Source organism: Dipodomys spectabilis, unplaced genomic scaffold (assembly GCF_019054845.1).
Source record: "Dipodomys spectabilis isolate Male_0828 unplaced genomic scaffold, ASM1905484v1 ptg000062l, whole genome shotgun sequence".
Lineage (NCBI taxonomy): Eukaryota > Metazoa > Chordata > Mammalia > Rodentia > Heteromyidae > Dipodomys > Dipodomys spectabilis.
Window position 1 is genome coordinate 171,942 of NW_024870739.1, and position 19,214 is coordinate 191,155.

At 44.3% G+C, this 19,214-nt stretch overlaps 1 protein-coding gene and 1 pseudogene across 1 annotated transcript in view; both read left to right on the forward strand.

Annotated features, from left to right (window-relative positions):
• Zmynd15 (zinc finger MYND-type containing 15) overlaps window positions 1-19,214 on the forward strand; it is a 54,491-nt gene that overhangs the window by 12,373 nt on the left and 22,904 nt on the right. The gene's annotated exons all lie outside the window — the stretch shown is intronic.
• Window positions 15,894-16,451, forward strand: LOC122108638 (annotated as a pseudogene).

The window sequence follows — 19,214 nt, forward strand, 5'->3', positions numbered from 1 at the left end:
AAACTCTGGGCCTGGGTGCTGTCCCTCAGCTCTTCAGCTCAAGGCTAGCACTCTACCACTTGAGCCACAGTGCCACTTCCGGCTTTTTTCTTTTTGCTTATGTGGGGCTGAGGAATCGAACCCAAGGCCTCGAGCATGCAAGGCAAGTGCTCTACCGCTGAGCCACCTTCCCAGCCCCTACTTCCAGCTTCTTGTTGATTAATTGGAGATTTGTCTGCCCAGGCTGGCTTCAAGCTGTGCTCCTCAAATCTCAGCCTCCTGAGAAGCTAGGATTACAGGTGTGAGCTGTTGGCACCCAGTTTGTGGTTCCCTTTTGTATGCCTCAGACCTGAGGCCATGAGGCTGGTTTGGGACTAGAACCCATGATACATGCCCTATCCCCAGCTCCAACCCACTTATGGATGCAGGTACCTAGGAAGTGTTGTCTTCCATACTTGGACAGACACTCCATGCCGAATACCTCAGGAAAATTCACTCCTTACCCCACAAGTAGGCCAAAACTATTGAGGGTCATGGCATGGTAGCAAGCTGGGCCACTTCCTACCTTTTCCTTCACTTATAATTGAGAGAAAATAGGACACGCCTAAATGTCTAAAACTAAGACTGCTTACATTATAAACTAAATGACACATAAACTAGGATACACTCATCCATGGATCAATGATTATAACATCCTATAATATTAAAAAATCAGGTTAGCCAGGTGTCAATGGCTCATGCCTGTAATCCTAATTACTCAGGAGGCTGAGATGTAAGGATCATGGTTCAAAGCCAGCCCAGGCAGACAAATCTGAGAGAATTTTATCTCCAATAAACTACTCAGAGAAAGCCAGAAGTGGTGCTGTGGCTCAAGTGGTAGAGTGCGAACTTTGAGAAAAAGAATCTCAGGGACAGTTCACAGGCCCTGAGTTCAAGCCCCAGGACTGGCACATACACACACACAAACACACACACACACACACACACACACACACACACACACAAATCTAAAGGGGCTAGGAATGTGGGTTGTGGTAGAGTGCTTACCTAGCATGCATGAAGCCTTGAGTTCAATTCTTCAGTACCAAATAAACAGAAAAAGCCAAAAGTTGGTGCCCAGGCCCAGATTTCAAGCACCAGGACTGGCAAATAAATAAATAAATAAATAAATAAATAAATAAATCTAAGACATAGACAAGACCAGTGACTCACACCTATAATCTAGCTGCTCAGGAGGCTGAGATCTGAGAATCTCTGGTTGCAAGCCAGACTGGGCAGGGAAGTCTGTGAGATTATTATCTCTACTAAGTACCAAAAACTGGAAAGTGGAGCTGTGGCTCAAAGTGGTAGAGCTCTAGCCTTGAACACAAAAGTTCAAGGCTAGGCCCTGAGTTCAAGTCCTGTAACTGATGACGGAAGAACAAAAAATGATAACAAAAATGTCTCTTGTCTCTAAAACCTAAGCTTCATTGAAGCATATCAACACACTTTATTTCCCTGGACTCTTCCATGGTGTTAATAATCTTCTGATCTCTACCATCTTCATTAAAGGTTTAAGTCAGGCTGGGAATATGGGTTAGTAATAGAATGCTTGCCTAGCATGCCTGAAACCCTGGGTTCGATTGTTCAGTACCGTATATAAATCCAGAAAAAGTGGTGCTGTGACTCAAGTGGTAGAATGCTAGCCTTGAGCAACAAGAAGCTCAGGGACAGTGCCCCAGTACTGGCAACAACAACAACAAAAGGTTTAAGCCATTGGGCTTACATTTACTTGTTCATTAGTCATGTTTTCTTTTGGGGGGGAACATGAATCTTTCTAGACAAATCCATCCAAAGCCAGGAGCTGTCAGTTATTTGCCTTCTGCGATTTCAATCTTTTCCTCGACTCCACCTCACTCCCATGGCTCAAACCACAGTCTCTGTCATGATCAATAACTGTATCATTCCAGTTTCCCCAATACAAGCATTGCACCACTACTCCTCTTCTCCAGCCCTGTCTCTAATACCCCTGAACCAGCAATCCTCTAACTCTTCGCGCACGCGTGTGTGTGTGTGTGTGTGTGTGTGTGTGTGTGTGTGTGTGTGTATGAATTGTGGGTCTTGAACTCAGGGCCTGGACACCATTTCTGAGTTTTTTCAGTTCAAGGCTAGAGCTCTACCACTTTGAGCCACAGCGCCACTTCTGGTTTTCTGGTAGTTAATTGGAGATAAGGGTCTCATGGACTTTTTTGCCTAGACTGGCTCCAAAGCTCAATCCTCAGATCTCAGCCTCCTGAGTAGCTAGGATTATAGGTATGAGCTACTAGTACCCAGCAAGACTTTCTAAGCAACATGGATGGTGATAAATAACTGTGCTGACTGATCTCACTTTGAAATGATAATCACAAATCACAGGTAGGCTCAGCACTACCCAGTTCCACTCAGTGTACCTTCTAAATTCTCTCTTCTACTCTGAAATGATTTCATATCCTGTCTCTCCACAAACAGCAATACCACCACCCCCATCCTCAGCTAGTAATCTTAATTCTTAACATGCAGAGAAAAGAGAAGCAACCATAAGAGAACTTCCTCATCTTTCTACTGGCTTCTTATTGTGTCCATCTCCTGTAAGTTCCTTTATTTTTATTTTTTGGCAGTACTGGCATTTGTGCTTGCTAGTAAGTAGCTCTCTACTGCTGAGTCATACCTCCAGACCTGCTTTTTGCTAGTTGCCTTTTAGATAAAATCTTGCTTCCTGCCTACATGGGCATCTGGACCTTGATCTGCTGATTTTAGGCTTTTTGTAATTGTTTGGGTGACAGGAGCCTCTCCTCTCCCTCTCCCCACCCCCCCACTGTGTCTAGCTTCCCTACACCCTACACTGAGATAGTCTTTGGACTTTTCTGCTCAGGCTGGCCTAGAGCCACAATCCTCCAATTTCAGCCTCCCATGTAGCTCAGAATGGCAATCACATGCTACTGTGCCTAGTTATGGGTTAAGAACGGGGTCTCCCAAACTTTTGTGCCCAGGCTGGCCTTGAACCATGATCTTTCCATTCTCAGCCTCCCAAGTAAATAAGATACAGTCCAGTAACTTTCAAACTCTTCACAAGGCTTAACACGATGGAGCCCCTTGCCTCTCTTTCTGACTTTGTTTTGGTCCCTTCTTCCTTTTTTCCCCCTGGTACTAAGGCTCAAACTCAGGGACCTTGCAATCCTTTTGTTTACTTACTCAGAGCTGGCACTCTACCACTTGAACATGTCCAGCCTGTATTTTTTTAACTCTCTCTTATTTAAAATTTGTTGTATAAAGGGGTTACAATTCCATAAGTCAGGATGAGTACAATATTTCTTGGACAATGTCACCCCTTCCTTTGTTCTCCCCCATTTTCTCCCTCCCTGTCCCTACCCCCAAGTTATGTAGTTCATTTTTTACTAAGTGTACATTGAATAGAAGGACTGCATTTGTTCATCCTTCCTCCCTTCATTCCTGTGCTCTCTTCCCCCACCCCAAATGGGTTTCCTTTGATAAACAGTACTTTAGTCTACTCTCCTTTAATCAGTTGTGTGTAAGTGCATTGAGCCTTATGTATGTTATCATGCCTAGTTGTATTTTAGCTCTAACTTCCACATATGAGCCTGACTTACTTTGTTTAACATGATTGGTTCTAGGTCCATTCATTTCCCTGCAAAGAACGTATTGTTTTTTCTAATGGATGAGTCAAATTCTTTTGTGTATATGCACCACATTTCATTGATCTACTCATGCATTGTAAGGTATCTGGGCTGTTTCCATAACTTGGCTATTGTGAATAGTGCAGCAGTGAACATGGATGTGCAAGTGTCTTTATCATATCCTGACTTGCAATGCTCTGGTAGATGCCTAAGAGTGGTATGGCTAGATCATAGGGGACTTCTAGGCTTAGTTTTTAGAGGAATCTCCAAACCACCTTCCAGAGTAGTTGTACTAGATTACATTCCCCTTTCCTCCACATCCTTGCCAGCATTTGTTATTGTGCAAATTCTCTACACTGGCCAGTCTTACTGGGGTGAGATGGAATCTCAATATTGTTTTGATTTGCATTTTCTTATGGCCAGGGATGTTAAGCATTTCTTCATGTGTTTATTAACCATTCTTACTTCTCCTGAGAAGTCTCTATTTAGCTTCTTTGCCTATTTATTAATTGGGTTTTTTCATTTTTAGGGGGAATTAGTGTCAGACATATAGCTGGTAAAGATCTTCACCCAGTCTATTGGCTGTCTCTTTAACTTAGTAGCAATATCCTTTGCTCTGTAGAAACTTTTTAAAATTTAATTTAATTTTTTGCTGGTTCTTGAGCTTGAACTCAGGGCCTGGGCACTGTCAGTGAGCCTTTTTGTGCTCAAGGCTAGCACTCTACCATTTGAAACCAGAGCACCACCTCTGGCTTTTTCTGAATAGTTTATTGGAGATGAGAGTCGCATAGACTTTCCTGCCCAAGCTGGCTTTAAACCATGCCCTTCACATCTCAGCCGCCTGAGTAGCTACAGCATTACAGGTGTGAGCCACCAGTACCTGGCTGTGGAAACTTTTTTTTCCTTTTTCTTTTTCGCCAGTCCTGGGGCTTGATCTCAGGGCCTGGGCACTGTCCCTGAGCTTCTTTTGCTCAAGGCTATCACTTTACCACTTGAGCCACAACACCACTCTGGCTTTTTCTGTGTATGTGGTACTGAGAAATCAAACCCAATGCTTCATACATGCTAGGCAAACACTCTACCACTAAGCCACATTCCCAGTCCTGTGGAAATGTTTTTATTTGATGTAATACCACTTGTCACATGTCCTATTTGCTGTGCCTCTGGGACTCTTCAATTTTTTTCTTGCAAATAAGTGCTGATGTTTCTCCATCTCCATCCTGTAACAATTTCAAAGTTGTAGGTCTGATACTAAGTCGATACTGGTGCAAGGTGATAAACAAAGATCCAGTTTTGGTTTTCTACATGTGGATGTCCACTTTTCCCAACACCAATTATTGAAGAGCTGTCTTTTTTCCCAGCATATAGTTTGGTCTCCCTTGTCCAATACCAGGTGGCTTGTAAGTATATGGGTTTCTTTCTGGGTCTTTTAGTCTATTCCATTGGTCTTCAATACCAAGGTGTTTTTGTAGGTACAGCTCTGTAGTAAAATTTGAGGTCTGGAATTGTGATACTTCCAACATTGCTTTTTTTTTTTTTTTTTGCCTAAAATTGCTTTGGCTATCCAGGGTCTTCTATGGTTCCATATGGATTTTTGTATTGTTTTTTCTATCTCAGTGAACAACATCATAAGGATTTTGATGGGAATTGCACTGAATTTGTAGATCACTTTTGGCAGTATGAACATGGGAGATCTTTCCATTTCCTGGTGTCATCCAGCACTGTTTTGTTTTTGTTTTTTGTTGTTGTTAATAGGAGATAGAGTCTCACAGACAGTTTGTGTGGGCAGACCTGAAACCGCTAGGTCTCAGCCTGCTGAGTAGTTTGGACAATACCACTGATGCTCAGCCCTTCTTCCTTCTTTTGTTTGATTGGAGATTAAAGATTCTAATATTTTCAAAGGTCAATATGTTTTCAGTCTGTTTTTTTTTTTGGGGGGGGGGTTCTGGGACTTGAACTCAGGGCCTGAGCTACTCTTTGTGCTTAAAGTTAGCACTCTACTAGTTGAGCCACAGTGCCAGTTCCTGTCTTTGAGTGGTTACTTAGAGATAAAAGTCTCACAGAGGGCTGGGAAGGTGGCTCAGTGGTAGAGCGCTTGCCTTGCATGCCTGAGACCCTGGGTTCGATTCCTCAGCACCACATAAGCAAAAAGAAAAAAGCCAGAAGTGGCGCTGTGGCTCAAGTGGTAGAGCGCTAGCCTTGAGCTGAAGAGCTGAGGGACAGCGCTCAGGCCCAGAGTTCAGACCCCACAACTGGACCAAAAATAAAAAAATCTCATGGAGACTTTTTTGCCCAGGGTTGTCTTCAAATCGCAATCCTCAGATCCCAGCCTCTTGTGTAGCTAGGATTACAAGTGTGAGCCACGGGTACCTGGCTAAGTTCTTTTTAGTTCTTCAGTGCAAAGACTTTTCCCCTCTGATGGCCTTTTGTTCCTGCAACTCAGGAGTTCTGTGTCTAACTCATCTGTGGTTTCTTCCTCCTCCAATGTTCCCATTTCCAATGGAAGGCCCCAGAACATCATCTATCTGAATCTGAAACCAGACACTTCCACTTTCCTGATCTGCGGAACAAGGATGAATATAATTCCACTTCCTCATAGGTTTGTTTTGAAAATTATGAGAGTTTAATATAGATAAAACAGTTCAGAAAGAACCCAGCATACAGTCAACCATTATTATATTAGTTATCATTATTGTATTTGGCAGGTTCACTGCAAGTGTTTGTAAGGCCCAGAACAGCAGCACAAAGAAATGCTCACATTTTAGGGAGGAAAAAAAAAAAAAAATATATATATATATATATATACACATATATATCTGGAACTATGACCAAGGTCTGGTCCACATGGACACTTACAGCCTGCTCACTAGAGATTGTTCTCACTTATCCAGAGGCTGACTGAGCCAAACTCTCCCATGAACCAGAACAAGTCCAAATAGCAGTCTAGGCTGCAGAGACAATATGGACAGGAGCTGGGGCCACAGCCTGTAGAGTTGACCAGTTTCAGCATCTGCACATAACTCACACCCCTGTAGAACCTCGCCTCCTCAGCTCACATGCTTCTTTCCTGCCACTCCCATTGGCTCAGTTGCTTCTTGAACTTTTAAAAACTTTATCATACTTGGGCACTGGTGGCTCATGCCTGTAATCCTAGCTGCTTGTCAGGCTGAGATATATGGATCAAGGTTTGAAGCCAGTTCAGGCAGAAAAGTCCATGAGACTACAATTAACCCCAGCAAGAAACCAAAAATGGAAGTGTAACTCAAGTGGTAGAGCAACAGCCTTGAGTGAAAAACCCAAGTGAGAGCATGAGTTCAAGCCCGAGTGCCAGCACACACAAAATGTGTGTGTGTGTGTGTGTGTGTGTGTGTGTGTGTGTGTTGTAGGGCTTGAACTCTGGGCCAGGGCGCTGTCCCTCAGCTCTTCAGCTCAAGGTTAGCACTCTACCATTTGATCCACAGCACCACTTCTAGCTTTTTCTGTTTATGTGGTGCTGAGAAATCGAACCCAGGGCCATGCATGGAGGCAAGCACTCTATCACTGAGCCACCTTCCCAGCCCCGAGTGTGTGTGTTTTTTTCAATGGTCAAGTTCATGCTTGTAATCACAGTTACTCAAGAGACTGATATCTGAGAATCGCAGTTGGAGGCATGTCCATGAGATGCTTATCTCCAATTCACCACCAAAAGCCAGAAGTGGAACCATGGCTCAAGTAGTGGAGTTCTAGCCTTAAATAAAAAAGCTCAGGGGCAGCACCCAGGCCCTGAGTCCAAGCCCCAGGACTGGCACCAAAATAATAATATTATTTTTTAAATAAAAATAAAAACTGTCACCAGGGAAGAAGTGGGGAGTAGAGCTTTATGTTTCAGCATTTGTGGTATGTAGGACCTTGGACATCCTTGTTACCTGTTGGGTGATCCTTGAAACCCATCAGCATCATTTAGGAGAGTGACAGGATCAGACACCTAAATATGCTTACAACTGTAGTTTCAGCTCTATAACTAACCAAGATGCTTTTGGTATATACGTTTTAAAAAGACAGGGTGTTTTTTTTAAAATTTTTTTGGGGGGGTCTGTACTCTGGGCCTGGGTGCTGTCCCTCAGCTCTTCAGCTCAAGGCTGGCGCTCTACCACTTGAGCCACAGCACCACTTCCGGCTTTGTTTCTTTTTGCTTATGTGGTGCTGCGGAATCAAACCCAGGGCCTTGAGCATGCAAAGCAAGGGCTCTACCACTGAGCCACCTTCCCAGCACAAGACAGGGTGTTTTGTTTTTTTCTTTCTCCATTTCCTATCTCTTCCTCCCCATTCCCATTCCCCCATGTGAGGGAGTTGAAGAATGTCTTCACAGTTCCAACCAAGGTCACTGAACTCTTCTCCTTATCTTGCTGACCATAGGAATGAAAGAACATTTGGACAAGAAGAAATACAACTCTGGAGACTAAACTCCAGCACATCAAAAAATAAGTAGGCCAAAGGCCATCAGCTTTTGGACCATCCAGAAGCCCATATTCTTCCTCCCCTTATTTTTATCCCCCCCATTAAGACTGTGCTTATTTCTGAAACAAGAACTCAAGCAGTCCTTATTAATAACCTCTATTTCATTTTTCCCTCCAAACTCTGACATTGATACAGAATTTTCTGCTATTGCTATTGGTGTGCACAGCCCACCCTGCCTTTCCGGCATAAGCCACAAGGCTCACTAAAGGTGCAGTCCTGTAGCACACAATGCTTGTTTAGTGTTGCAGTTCAGTGGTAGGCAATGCCTGCCACTGTTGCAAACTCGAGCCTCTTGGGAATCTCAATAATTTCATGAATGAAGCCAAACAGCTGGAGAGTGAGTGTGAAGAACTATATTCAGAAAGGTCTTTTGTTGCTGCCTCTGTCCTCATTCATCCTCAGGTGGCTCTCTCTTGCCCTGTGTGTGTCTCCTGCATCTCTGAGTCTAGGGGTTCTTGTACTCTGGGCTCCACTCTGATTGGTTGCTTCTATTATAATTAGGTTTTTATTGGTGGGGTCCCACAACATTGTGATTGGTTGTTAATTCCTACTCAGGTCCCTTCTAAGAATCGTCTCCCCAGGGTCATAGGAAAGTTTTGAAACCACAGAAGGGGCTAGGGAAGGGCAGAGGAAGATATTCTGAAACAGTATCTCTTTTGCATCTGGTTTCAGTTTGCTAGGCTAAGATGCTGTCCAGTGGGCCTAGGTCCTAACTAATTTTGTCTTTCACTGCTATTATTTGTAAATTGACATGGAGTTCAGGAACCAAAGAGAAAGACTGTGGGGGAAAGGACAAAGGCTTTGAAATTAGTGACACTTTAGTCAAATTTAGGAGTCCTCTGATGGGTACAAGATTCTCTCTCTCTCTCTCTCCCTCTCTCTCTCTCCCCCTCCTCCCTCTCTCATGTCAGTACTAGGGCTTGAACTCATGGCCTGGACACTGACCCTAAGCTTTTTTGCTCAAGGCTGGAACTCTACAACTGAGCCACAGCTTCAATTCCAGCTTTTTACTGGTTATTGGAGACAAGAGTTTCACAGATTTTTCTGCCCTAACTGGCTTCAAATTTTGGTCCTTAGATCTCAGTCTCCTGAGTCATCAAGATTACAGGTGTGGGGCTGGGAAGGTGGCTCAGTGGTAGAGCGCTTGCCTTGCCTGCCTGAGGCCCTGGGTTCGATTCCTCAGCACCACATAAGCAAAAACAAAAAAGCCAGAAGTGGCGTTATGGCTCAAGTGGTAGAGCGCTAGCCTTGAGCTGAAGAGCTGAGGGACAGCGCCCAGGCCAGGCCCAGAGTTCAGGCCTCACAACCGGACCCCCCCCCAAAAAAAGATTACAGGTGTGAGGCATCTGGTCAAGATCTCTTAATTCCACCCATTTGGGGGAGTTGCCTGTGGACATTCTAGTCTCACAAGGGCCATTTGTGGCACAGTTTGGGGTAGAAGTCACAAGTTAACTAGAATACAGAAGCTGGGGAAATTGCCATTTGGTAGGAAGTTCTCCTTTGTTGGCCTGGTTTTGGGAGAATTCCTTTTTGTTTGGGTGCTGTATATGTGTTATGTTTTTCATGAGAAATGACATGTCTATCCCACCAAAAAACCTTTGGGGATGGATCTTTATCATTAATATTAATAATTTATTACTTATTTAGCTGGTCCTGGGGCTTGCACTCAGGACCTGAGCACTGTCCTTGGGTTTTTTTTTGGCTCAAGGCTAGCGTTCTACCTCTTGAGCCTCAATTACACTTAAAACTTTTTTTTTTTTTTTTTGGTGGTGGTGGTTAATGAGAAACTCATGAACTTCCCTGCCTGGGCTCACTTCAAACTACAATCCTCAGATTTAAGTCTTTTGAGTAAGTAGGATTACAGACATGAGCCACCAGTGACCAGCAATTTTTTATTATCTTTAAATAGTTGTATAGAGTTGAGACCAGTGACTCACACCTATAATCCTTGCTACTCAGGAGGTTGAGAGCTGAGGATGTGGCTCAAAGCAGGAAAGTCCATAGCTCTTATCTCCAATTAGCCACCAAAACGCTGGAAGTGGAGCTGTGACTCAAGTGGTAGAGTAGCAGCCTTGAGTGAAAAAGCTAAAGGCCAGTAGAGGCCCTGGTTCAAGCCCTAGTACTCCCCCAACCCTATACCCCACAAAAGTAGCTACACAAAAGGGTTTCAATTGCACATGTTAGTGTACAAGTACGATACATTTTTCTTTTGTTGGTCATAGGGCTTGAACTCTGGGCTGAAATGCTGTCCCTCAGCTCTTCAGCTCAAGGATAGCGCTCTACCACTTGAGCCACAGTGCTACTTCATATACATTTTTTTTTTTTGTCAGTCATGGGGCTTGAACTCTGGGCCTGGACACTGTCCCTCAGCAATTCACCTCAAGGCAAAGCACTCTACCTCTTGAGCCACAGCACCACTTCCAGTTTTCTGGTGGTTAATTGGAGATAAGAGTCTCACATACTTTCCTGCCCAAGCTGGCTTTGAACCATGATCCTCAGATCTCAGCCTCCTGAGTAGCTAGGATTACGGCGTGAGCCACTGGCACCTGGCTACAAAGCATCTTAATCACTGTTACCCCTTTGAAATGGATTTTAACAGGCTAGTCTACTTATATGAGATTCTATTGCAACACACTTAGCCAATGTACATTTCAGGAAAAAGCAGAAGTGGTCTTTGAAATGGAACAAGCTTGCATTTGGAATCATTTGGCCAGAAAACAGGGAAATGGGGTAAAATTCCATGTATGTAGGCATGTGTGCGGTTCTGTAAGAAAGTTTCTGGACAGCCAGATATCAAGCTTGTACAGTGAAAGTCAAAGCCTTCTGCAACAAGGATAGTCACACCCTGCCAGGAGAGAGAAGGTCAAAGAAGACTTAATTAAGGGAGAGAAGGTCAAAGAAGGCTTAATTACAACCAGCGGCACTGCCCTATCTCCTGGCAGCTTTCTCCTGGGCAATGACGGGGAGCAGAGGAAAACAGAATGGGTTGGAACCCAGACAGACCCTCTGGTTCTGAGTTGAGGACAAAAATGCTCTCTTCTAATGAGACAGGAAAGAACAGGGGAAATGCATAACGAACAGCAGCCAGGAATTCAGAGACAAATTACTATATTCATTAAAAGCAGAAAGCATTTTTTTTTAATTTTAGCCTTACACAGGCTCACAAGCTGAAATGCTTAGTAAAAAGGGAGAAGCGCAGTTCTTACCCTCTGACCCTGACTTGCCTGCTGAAAAAAATCAGTGTTTTCTGGGAACTAAACCCGTTTAAAGAAACATCTGCCAGGTGCCGGTGGCTCATGCCTGTAATCCTTGCTGCTCAGGAGGCTGAGATCTGAGGATCACGGTTCAAAGCCAGCATGGGCAGGAAAGTCCGTGAGACTCTTATCTCCAATTAACCACCAGAAAATGGGAAGTAGCACTGTGTGGCTCATGAAGTAGAACGCTCGCCTTGAGCTGAAGAGCTCAGGGTCAGTGCCCAGGCCCAGAGTTCAAGCCCCATGATTGACAAAGAAAGAAAGAAAGAAAGAGAGAGAGAGAGAGAGAGAAAGAAAGAGAGAGAAAGAGAGAGAGAAAGAGAGAGAGACCGAGAGAGGAGAGAGAGAGGAGAGAGAGAGAGAGGATCACACAAAAAATACATTTAAGGGAAAAAAGCTTGTTGTTGTTTTTTTTTTTTTTGTCAGTCCTCAGGGCCTGGGCACTGTCCCTGAGCTTCTGTTGCTCAAGGCTAGCACACTACCACTCTAGCCACAGCATTACTTCCTGCTTTTTCCATGTATGTGGTACTGAGGAATTGAACCCAGGGCTTGCGTGCAAGGCAAGCACTCTACCACTGAGCCACCTTCCCAGCCCAAAAGGCTTGTCTTGAGGATGGACAGCTGTCTTGGCAGAAGCATGTGATAAAAATCACCTTTGCTTAAGGAATGTCAAAATATTAATGACTTAAAGGTGGGGGGGGGGGGAAGGGGACAGAAATGGAGGGACGAGCCTGGAATTGGTGGCTCACACCAGTAATCCAAGCTACTTAGGAGGCTGAGATCATAGTTTAAAGCCTTGGTTGACAGGCAAGTCCTTAAGACTCTTAGGTCCAATTAACTTAAAAAAAAAAAAAAAAGCCAGAAGTTGAACTGCAGCTCAGGTGATAAAGCACTAGCCTTGAGCAAAAGGAGCTCAGGGACAATACTCGATCCCTGAGTTCAAGCCCCAGAACTGTCACACAAAATGAAATGGAGGAACAAAGGGTAAATAAACTCATTAGTGATATGCAGTAGACACTATGTCAAAAACAAGCTATACAACTTGTGAGCAGGGATGGGAGGGGGCAACTGTGAGAGAGCAAAGAAAGGGGCGACATTGCACAAAATGAAATTTACTCATTATCTGACTTACAAGACAATAGTCCCTCCATAGATCCCCTTAATAATAATACATTTTAAAAAAATTAATGATTTAAGTGTGATTAGCAGGTCAGTCTTGAAGTCTCTTAGTTCAATTGATGAAGTAACAGCAAGAGTGATTAAAAGTACTAGATATTAAAACAAAAGAAAACACCCTAAGGTAAATTTGAGCCAAACCCCAACCAACTTTTGCACCAGATACCCAGGGTGTTAAACACCCACTACAACTCATGTTTGAGTAGCATACTGTCTTTCTTTCTTTTGCTTTCCTTCATTAATACTTTTTTTTAAGTGTCTACCTCCATGTGCCCTCAAATATTTTTTGTTACAGTCAGGCCCTGGTGGTTCATGCCTATAATCCTAGCTATTCAGGAGGCTAAAATCTGAGGATCAAGGTTCAAAGCCAGCCTGAGGAGAAAACCAGTTAATAACCAAAAAGCCAGAAGTAGAGCTGTGTCTCAAGTGGTAGAGCACTAACCTTGAAGGGGGGAAAGGCTCAGGGACAGTGCCCAAGCCCTGAATTCAAGTACCAGGGCTGAGGAGGGGGTGGTGGGAGAGGTTGAGGCTGGAGATATGACTTGAGTGGTAGACCACCAGCCAGTGAACCAAAGTGTCAAATACTGAGTTCAAGTCCTGGTCTTAGACAAGAAAGAAGGAAGGAAGGAAGGGAGGAAGGAAGGGAGGGAGGGAAAGGAAAGGAAAGGAAGAAAGAAAGAAAAGCAAGAGGGCTGGGAATGTGGCTCAGTGGTAGAGTTCTGGCCTAGCATTCATGAAGCCCAGGCTTCGATTCCTCAGTACCACATAAACAGAAAAAGCCAGAAGTGGTGCTGTCAAGTGGTAGAGTGCCAGCCTTTAGCATAGAGAGGCTCAGGGACAGTGCTCAGACCCTGAGTTCAAGCCCCAGGATAGGCAAAAAGAAAAAAGAAAGAAAGGAAGGAAGGAAGGTAGAAAGAAAGAAAGAAAGAAAGAAAAGAAAGAAAGAAAGAAAGAAAGAAAGAAAGAAAGAAAGAAAGAAAGAAAGAGAGAAAGGAAGGAAGGAAGGAGAGAGAGAAAGAAAGATAGGAAGGAAGGAAAATAAGAAGGAGAAAGAAACAAACTTGAGGACAAATAGCCTGATGAACTTTAGGATAAGAAAGAAGCCCAGGATTCCAAAGCCATCCTGACAGGTCCCATCAAAATGGACCCACAGAAGCCATAAGTACAATTGACAGGAGGGAAACAATGACTTGACCTTCTGGTAGATACTAGAGTGAGTTATTTGGTTCTGAATTCTAAAGTGAAATCACTGAACTGTGGCTATAGTGAGGAAAACAGGACAGATGCAACCATGCCCCAACATCTGGACTTAGGAGTACAAATTAGGAGAACAGAGTTTGAGACTTTACTCTGAACAGGTCAGATTGTCTCATTCCTCTTTTGGGAGGAAATTTGCTATGAAGCTAATGCTCAAATAAACTTTTACCTGGAAAGCAACAGCTTCCCCTACAGGTATGTGAATGCCCTCTGCTTCCAATCACTACTTGTAAGCCAAGAAACTAAAATGGGTTTAGTAGTACCAAAGTCTATAAAATCTAAGTAAAGCTGTGTGGGATGGTGAGATACCCGGTTGAGGTGTTTTGGTGGACCTCATAAAGTGCTATTAAAAGAAGAGGTGAAGCCAAGCACTGGTGGCTTACACCTGTAATCCTGCTACTCATGATGCTGAAATCTTAGGATCATGGTTCAAAGTCAGCCTGAGCAGGAAAGTCTGTGAAGCTCTTATCTCCAATAAACTACTCAGAAAAAACTGGAAGTAGTGCTGTGGCTCAAGCACTAGAGCACTAGCCATGAGCAAAAGAATCTCAAGAACAATGAGCAGGCCCAGAGTTCAAGCTTTGGACCAACACCAAAAAAAGAAGAGGAGGAGGAAAAGGAGGAAGAGGAGGAGAGAGCCAGGAGCTCATGCCGGTAATCCTTGGCTACTCAGGAGGCTGAGATCTGAGGATCATAATTCAAAGCCAGCCCAGGCAGGAAAAATCTGTGAGACTCTTATCTCCAATAAACCACTCAGAAAACTGGAAGTGGCGCTGTGGCTCGAGTGGCAGAGCGCTAGCCTTGAGCTGAAGAGCAGAGGGACAGCGCCCAGGCCCAGAGTTCAGGCCCCATGACCGAGAGAAAAAAAAAAAAGCCAGCCCAGGCAGAAAAGTATGTGAGATTCATATCTCCAATTAGGCACTGAATAGCCAGATGTAGAACTGTAGCTCAAGTAGTAAAATTCCATCCTGGGGAGAAAAAGATATGGGACAGTGCCCGGCCCTGATTTCAAGCCCCAGTACCAGCACATACATGCACACACACACACACACACACACACACACACACACACACACACACACACATTAAATAAAGTAAATAGTCAGATAGATATAGATAGATAAGAAGGTGTGACTTACTCTAAAAAGAAAGAATGCTTTTTAAGCAAAGAGGACATGAAAGGAATTCAGCCATTTTTATTTATTTATTTATTTTTGTTAGTCGTGGGGCCTGAACTCTGGGCCTGGGCACTGTTCCTCAGCTCTTCAGCTCAAGGCTAGTGCTCTACCATTTGAGCCACAGTGCCACTTCTGGCTTTTTCTGCTCATGTGGTGCTGAGAAATCAAACCCAGGGTCTCATGCATGCGAGGCAAGCACTCTACCACTGAGCCACCTTCCCAGCCCAGGAATTCAGCCAATTTTAACCCAAGTTTTGGAACTTGAACTTATGAAGACTAGCCAGTCTCTCTATAATATACTTGTATTCAAAAGTCCTATATTGCAGAGTACAGAAGATTTGAGAACCATAAGCAAAATAGTTGGGGACATAGTTGTGTGGAGAGCTATGCCTAGTCCCCATCCCACAAGGACTGCACAGCTTTCTGAGTTAATCGCTGAAGCAGGTCCTCATTTTACCTGACTAAATGAATAAACTTTTATTCCCCTTTCTCCAAAGCCCTGCTGTCACTATTTGTGAATTGGCACTAAGTTCAGGGGACCAAATTTCCTGTCAAAAGGGCTTGTCAGAAAAAGAGAGTATTTGGTCCCATTACAATTCTCCTGTATCAGAATCTGCAGTCTAACCAGATTCCCAAAAGATTTGTCTGAAGTCAGTTTTTGGTAGGGTGTTTGCTTGCATAACATATGTGAAGCCCTGGGCTACATAGGACTTTTTTTTTGGTCAGTCGTGGGGCTTGAACTCTGGGCCTGAGCGCTGTTCCTCAGCTCTTCAGCTCAAGACAAGCACTCTACCACTTGAGCCACAGTGCCACTTCTGGTTTTCTGCTGGTTAATTGGAGATAAGAGTCTCATAGCACTTTGCAGATGCTGCTGTTGCTTGTGGTACCAGCTGTCAGCCATGGTCAACCTCATCGTGTTCTTCGACATTGCCACCGACGGCAAGCCTTTGGGCCAAATCTATTTCAAGCTATTTGCAGACAAAGTTCCAAAGGCAGCAGAAAACTTTTGTGCTCTGAGCACTGGAGAGAAAGGATTTGGTTATAAGGGTTCTTGCTTTCACAGGATTATCCTAGGATTCATGTGCCAGGGTGGTGACTTCACTTGCCATAATGGCACTGGTGGCAAGTCCATCTATGGAGAGCAATTTGAGGATGAAAAGTTCATCCTGAAGCCTACAGGTCCTGGCATCTTGTCCATGGCAAATGCTGGACCAAACACAAATGCTTTTTCATCTGCACTGTCAAGACTGATCGGTTGGATGGCAAGCAGGTGGTCTTTGGGAAGGTGGAAGAGGGCATGGAAGTCATGGAAGCCATGCGGGGCTTTGGGTCCGGGAATGGCAAGACCAGCAAGAAGGTCACCATTACTGACTGTGGACAACTCTAATACATTTGACTTGGTTTTCCTAACCACCAGACCATTCCTTCTGTAGCTCAGGAGAGCACCCTGCCACCCCCATCGGCTTGCAATATCCTGTAATCTTTGTGCTCTTACTGAAGTTCCTTGGGTTTCATGTTTTCCTTACCTCCCCTCCAAGTCTAGCTGGATTCCAGAGTTTATGATTATGAATAAAAACTAAACAACAAAAAATAGTCTCATAGACTTTCCTGCCTGGCTGGCATTGAACCATGATCCTCAGATCTCAGCCTCCTGAGTAGCTAGGATTACAGGCATGAACCACCAGTGCCCAGCTACATAAGACTTTTTGCAGGTCCAAAAGCAACAAGGAGGAGGAGGGGGGGGGAGGAGGAGGAGGAGGAGGAAAAGGGGGAGGAAGAAGAAAGGAGGAGAAGAAGGAGGGGAGGGGACAAAGAGAAAGAGAAGGAGAAAGAGGAAAAGGAAGAAGGAGGAGGAGGAGGAGTAGAATTGTTTTTAACTCAGATTCAGCCATGGTGGAACATGCTTGTGGTCCCAGTTTCTTGGGAAGCTGAGGCAAGAAGATTACTTGAGCTAAGGAGTTCAAGACCAATCTGGATAAAATAGTAAGATCTAGGGATGCTGAGATCTGAGGGCCCTGGTTTGAAGTTAGCTCAGGTAGAAAAGTCTCTGAGATAGTCACAAGACCACCCTCATTCTACACCTGAGAATCCACACAGGAGCGAGGCCGTATGTGTGTGATGAGTGTGGAAAGGCCTATGTCAGCAGCTACCACCTCGTCCAACATAACAAGGTCCACACACGAGCAGGAGCAAGATCCTATGAGTGCAGCCAGTGTAGAAAACTCTTCAGGTGCAACTCCAGCCTCGTTCTTCATCAGAGAGTTCACACTGGAGAGAAGCCTTATGTCTGCCCTTGTGGGAAAGCCTACAGCAGAAAATCCAATCTCTCTCGGCACCAGAAACTTCATGTTGGAGAAAGGTCTCATGCCCGCAGTCATCTTGGTGATCCTTTTGTCAAATCTTTTGTGTAGCTTCCAAAAAAAAATTAGAAAGAAAAAAAAAAGAAAGAAAGAAAAGTCTCTGAGACTCCATTTCCAATTAACGAGCAAAAATGCCACCTGGAATCATGGCTACAATAGTAGGGCACCAGCTATGAGCAAAAAAGCTAAAGCTGAGCTGGGAGACAGAAGCTTATGCTTTGTAATCCTAGCTGCCAGGGAGACTGAGATAAAAGGATCAAGGTTCAAAGCCAGCCTGGGCAGGAAAATCTGTAAGACTCTTATCTCTAATTAATTCAGAAATGGAGCTATGACTCAAGTGGTAGAGCACTAACCCAAACCCAGGCCCTGAGTTCAAGCCTCAGAACCAACACAAAAAGGAAATAGAAAAGAAAGAAAGAAAGAAAGAAAAAGGAAGGAAGGAAGGAAGAAAGAAAAAGAAAAGCTGAGCAAGAGTACAAAAAAGTACTGCCAGGTGCCAGTGGCTCACTCCTGTAATCATGGCTGCTCATGAGGGTAAGATCTAAGGATTCCAGTTGGAAGCCAGCCTGGACAGGAAAATCTGTGCTACTCTTATCCCCAATTAACCACCCAAAAGCCTAAAGTGGAGTTGTGGCTCAAGTGTTAGAGTGCCAGCCTTTAGCAAAAAAAAAACTAAGTAATAATGCCCAGGACCTGAGTTCAAATCTCAGTCCTGGCACACACACATCCCCCAGTACTGAACTAGGTAGTCAGGTAGAGAGAGGGCCTTCTACATAAATAGACCCAAATACCCATTATCTTATCACCCTGTTTATTTCCCTCACATAATTTAGCATAATCTCTAATTTCTAATTTGCTGCCTGACTTCCAAACTGTAACATAAACTACAGGGAGGATCTTCACCTGCAAGTTTATTTAGTGCTGTATCCATTGTATCCAGAACGTGGCCCGTTCAGAAAAGATGCTCCATGTTCAACTTCACTGTATCTAAGATGACTTCCATTGTAACACTGTTATTTTATGTAGCACTAAGGAAAAAGTGCTGCTAGTTCAACTATAATTTTTATTTTATTTTATTTTTTGTGGGTCATAAGGCTTGAACTCGGCCTGGATGCTGTCCCTGAGGTCTTCAGCTCAAAGCTAGTGCTCTACCACTTGAGCCATAGCGCCACTTGTGGTTTTCTGGTGGTTAACTGGAGATAGGAGTCTCACAGACTTTCCTGGCTGTCCTGGCTTTGTACTGTGATCCTCAGAGCTCAGCCTCCTGAGTAGCTAGGATTACAGGCCTGAGCCACTGGTGCCCAGCAACTATAATATTTTTTTTCTCTGCTTTTTTTTTTTTTTTTTTTTTGTTGGTCGTGGGGCTTGAACTCTGGGCCTGGGCGCTGTCCCTCAGCTCTTCAGCTCAAGGCGAGTGCTCTACCACTTGAGCTACAGCGCCACTTCCGGTTTTCTGGTGGTTTATTGGAGATAGGAGTCTCACAGTCTTTCTTGCCCGGGCTGGCTTTGAACTGTGATCCTCAGATCTCAGCCTCCTGAGTAGCTAGGATTACAGGCGTGAGCCACCAGCGCCCGGCTTTTTTTTTTTTTTTTTTTGAGATAGGGTCTTACTCTGTTACCTGACATTCACTGTGCAGTTCAAGCTAGTGTTGGACTTAAGAGCTTCCTGCCTCAGCTCCAGAGTGCTTAGACTATATGCATACACAGCCAGCCCTGGCATAATTCCTTCTTAACCCTTAACATTTTTTGGGGGGTGGTGGTTGTCAGTTGTGGGGCTGAACTCTGGGCCTGGGCACTGTCCCTCAGCTCTTCAGCTCAAGGTTAGCCCTCTACCACTTACTTGAGCCACAGCGCCACTTC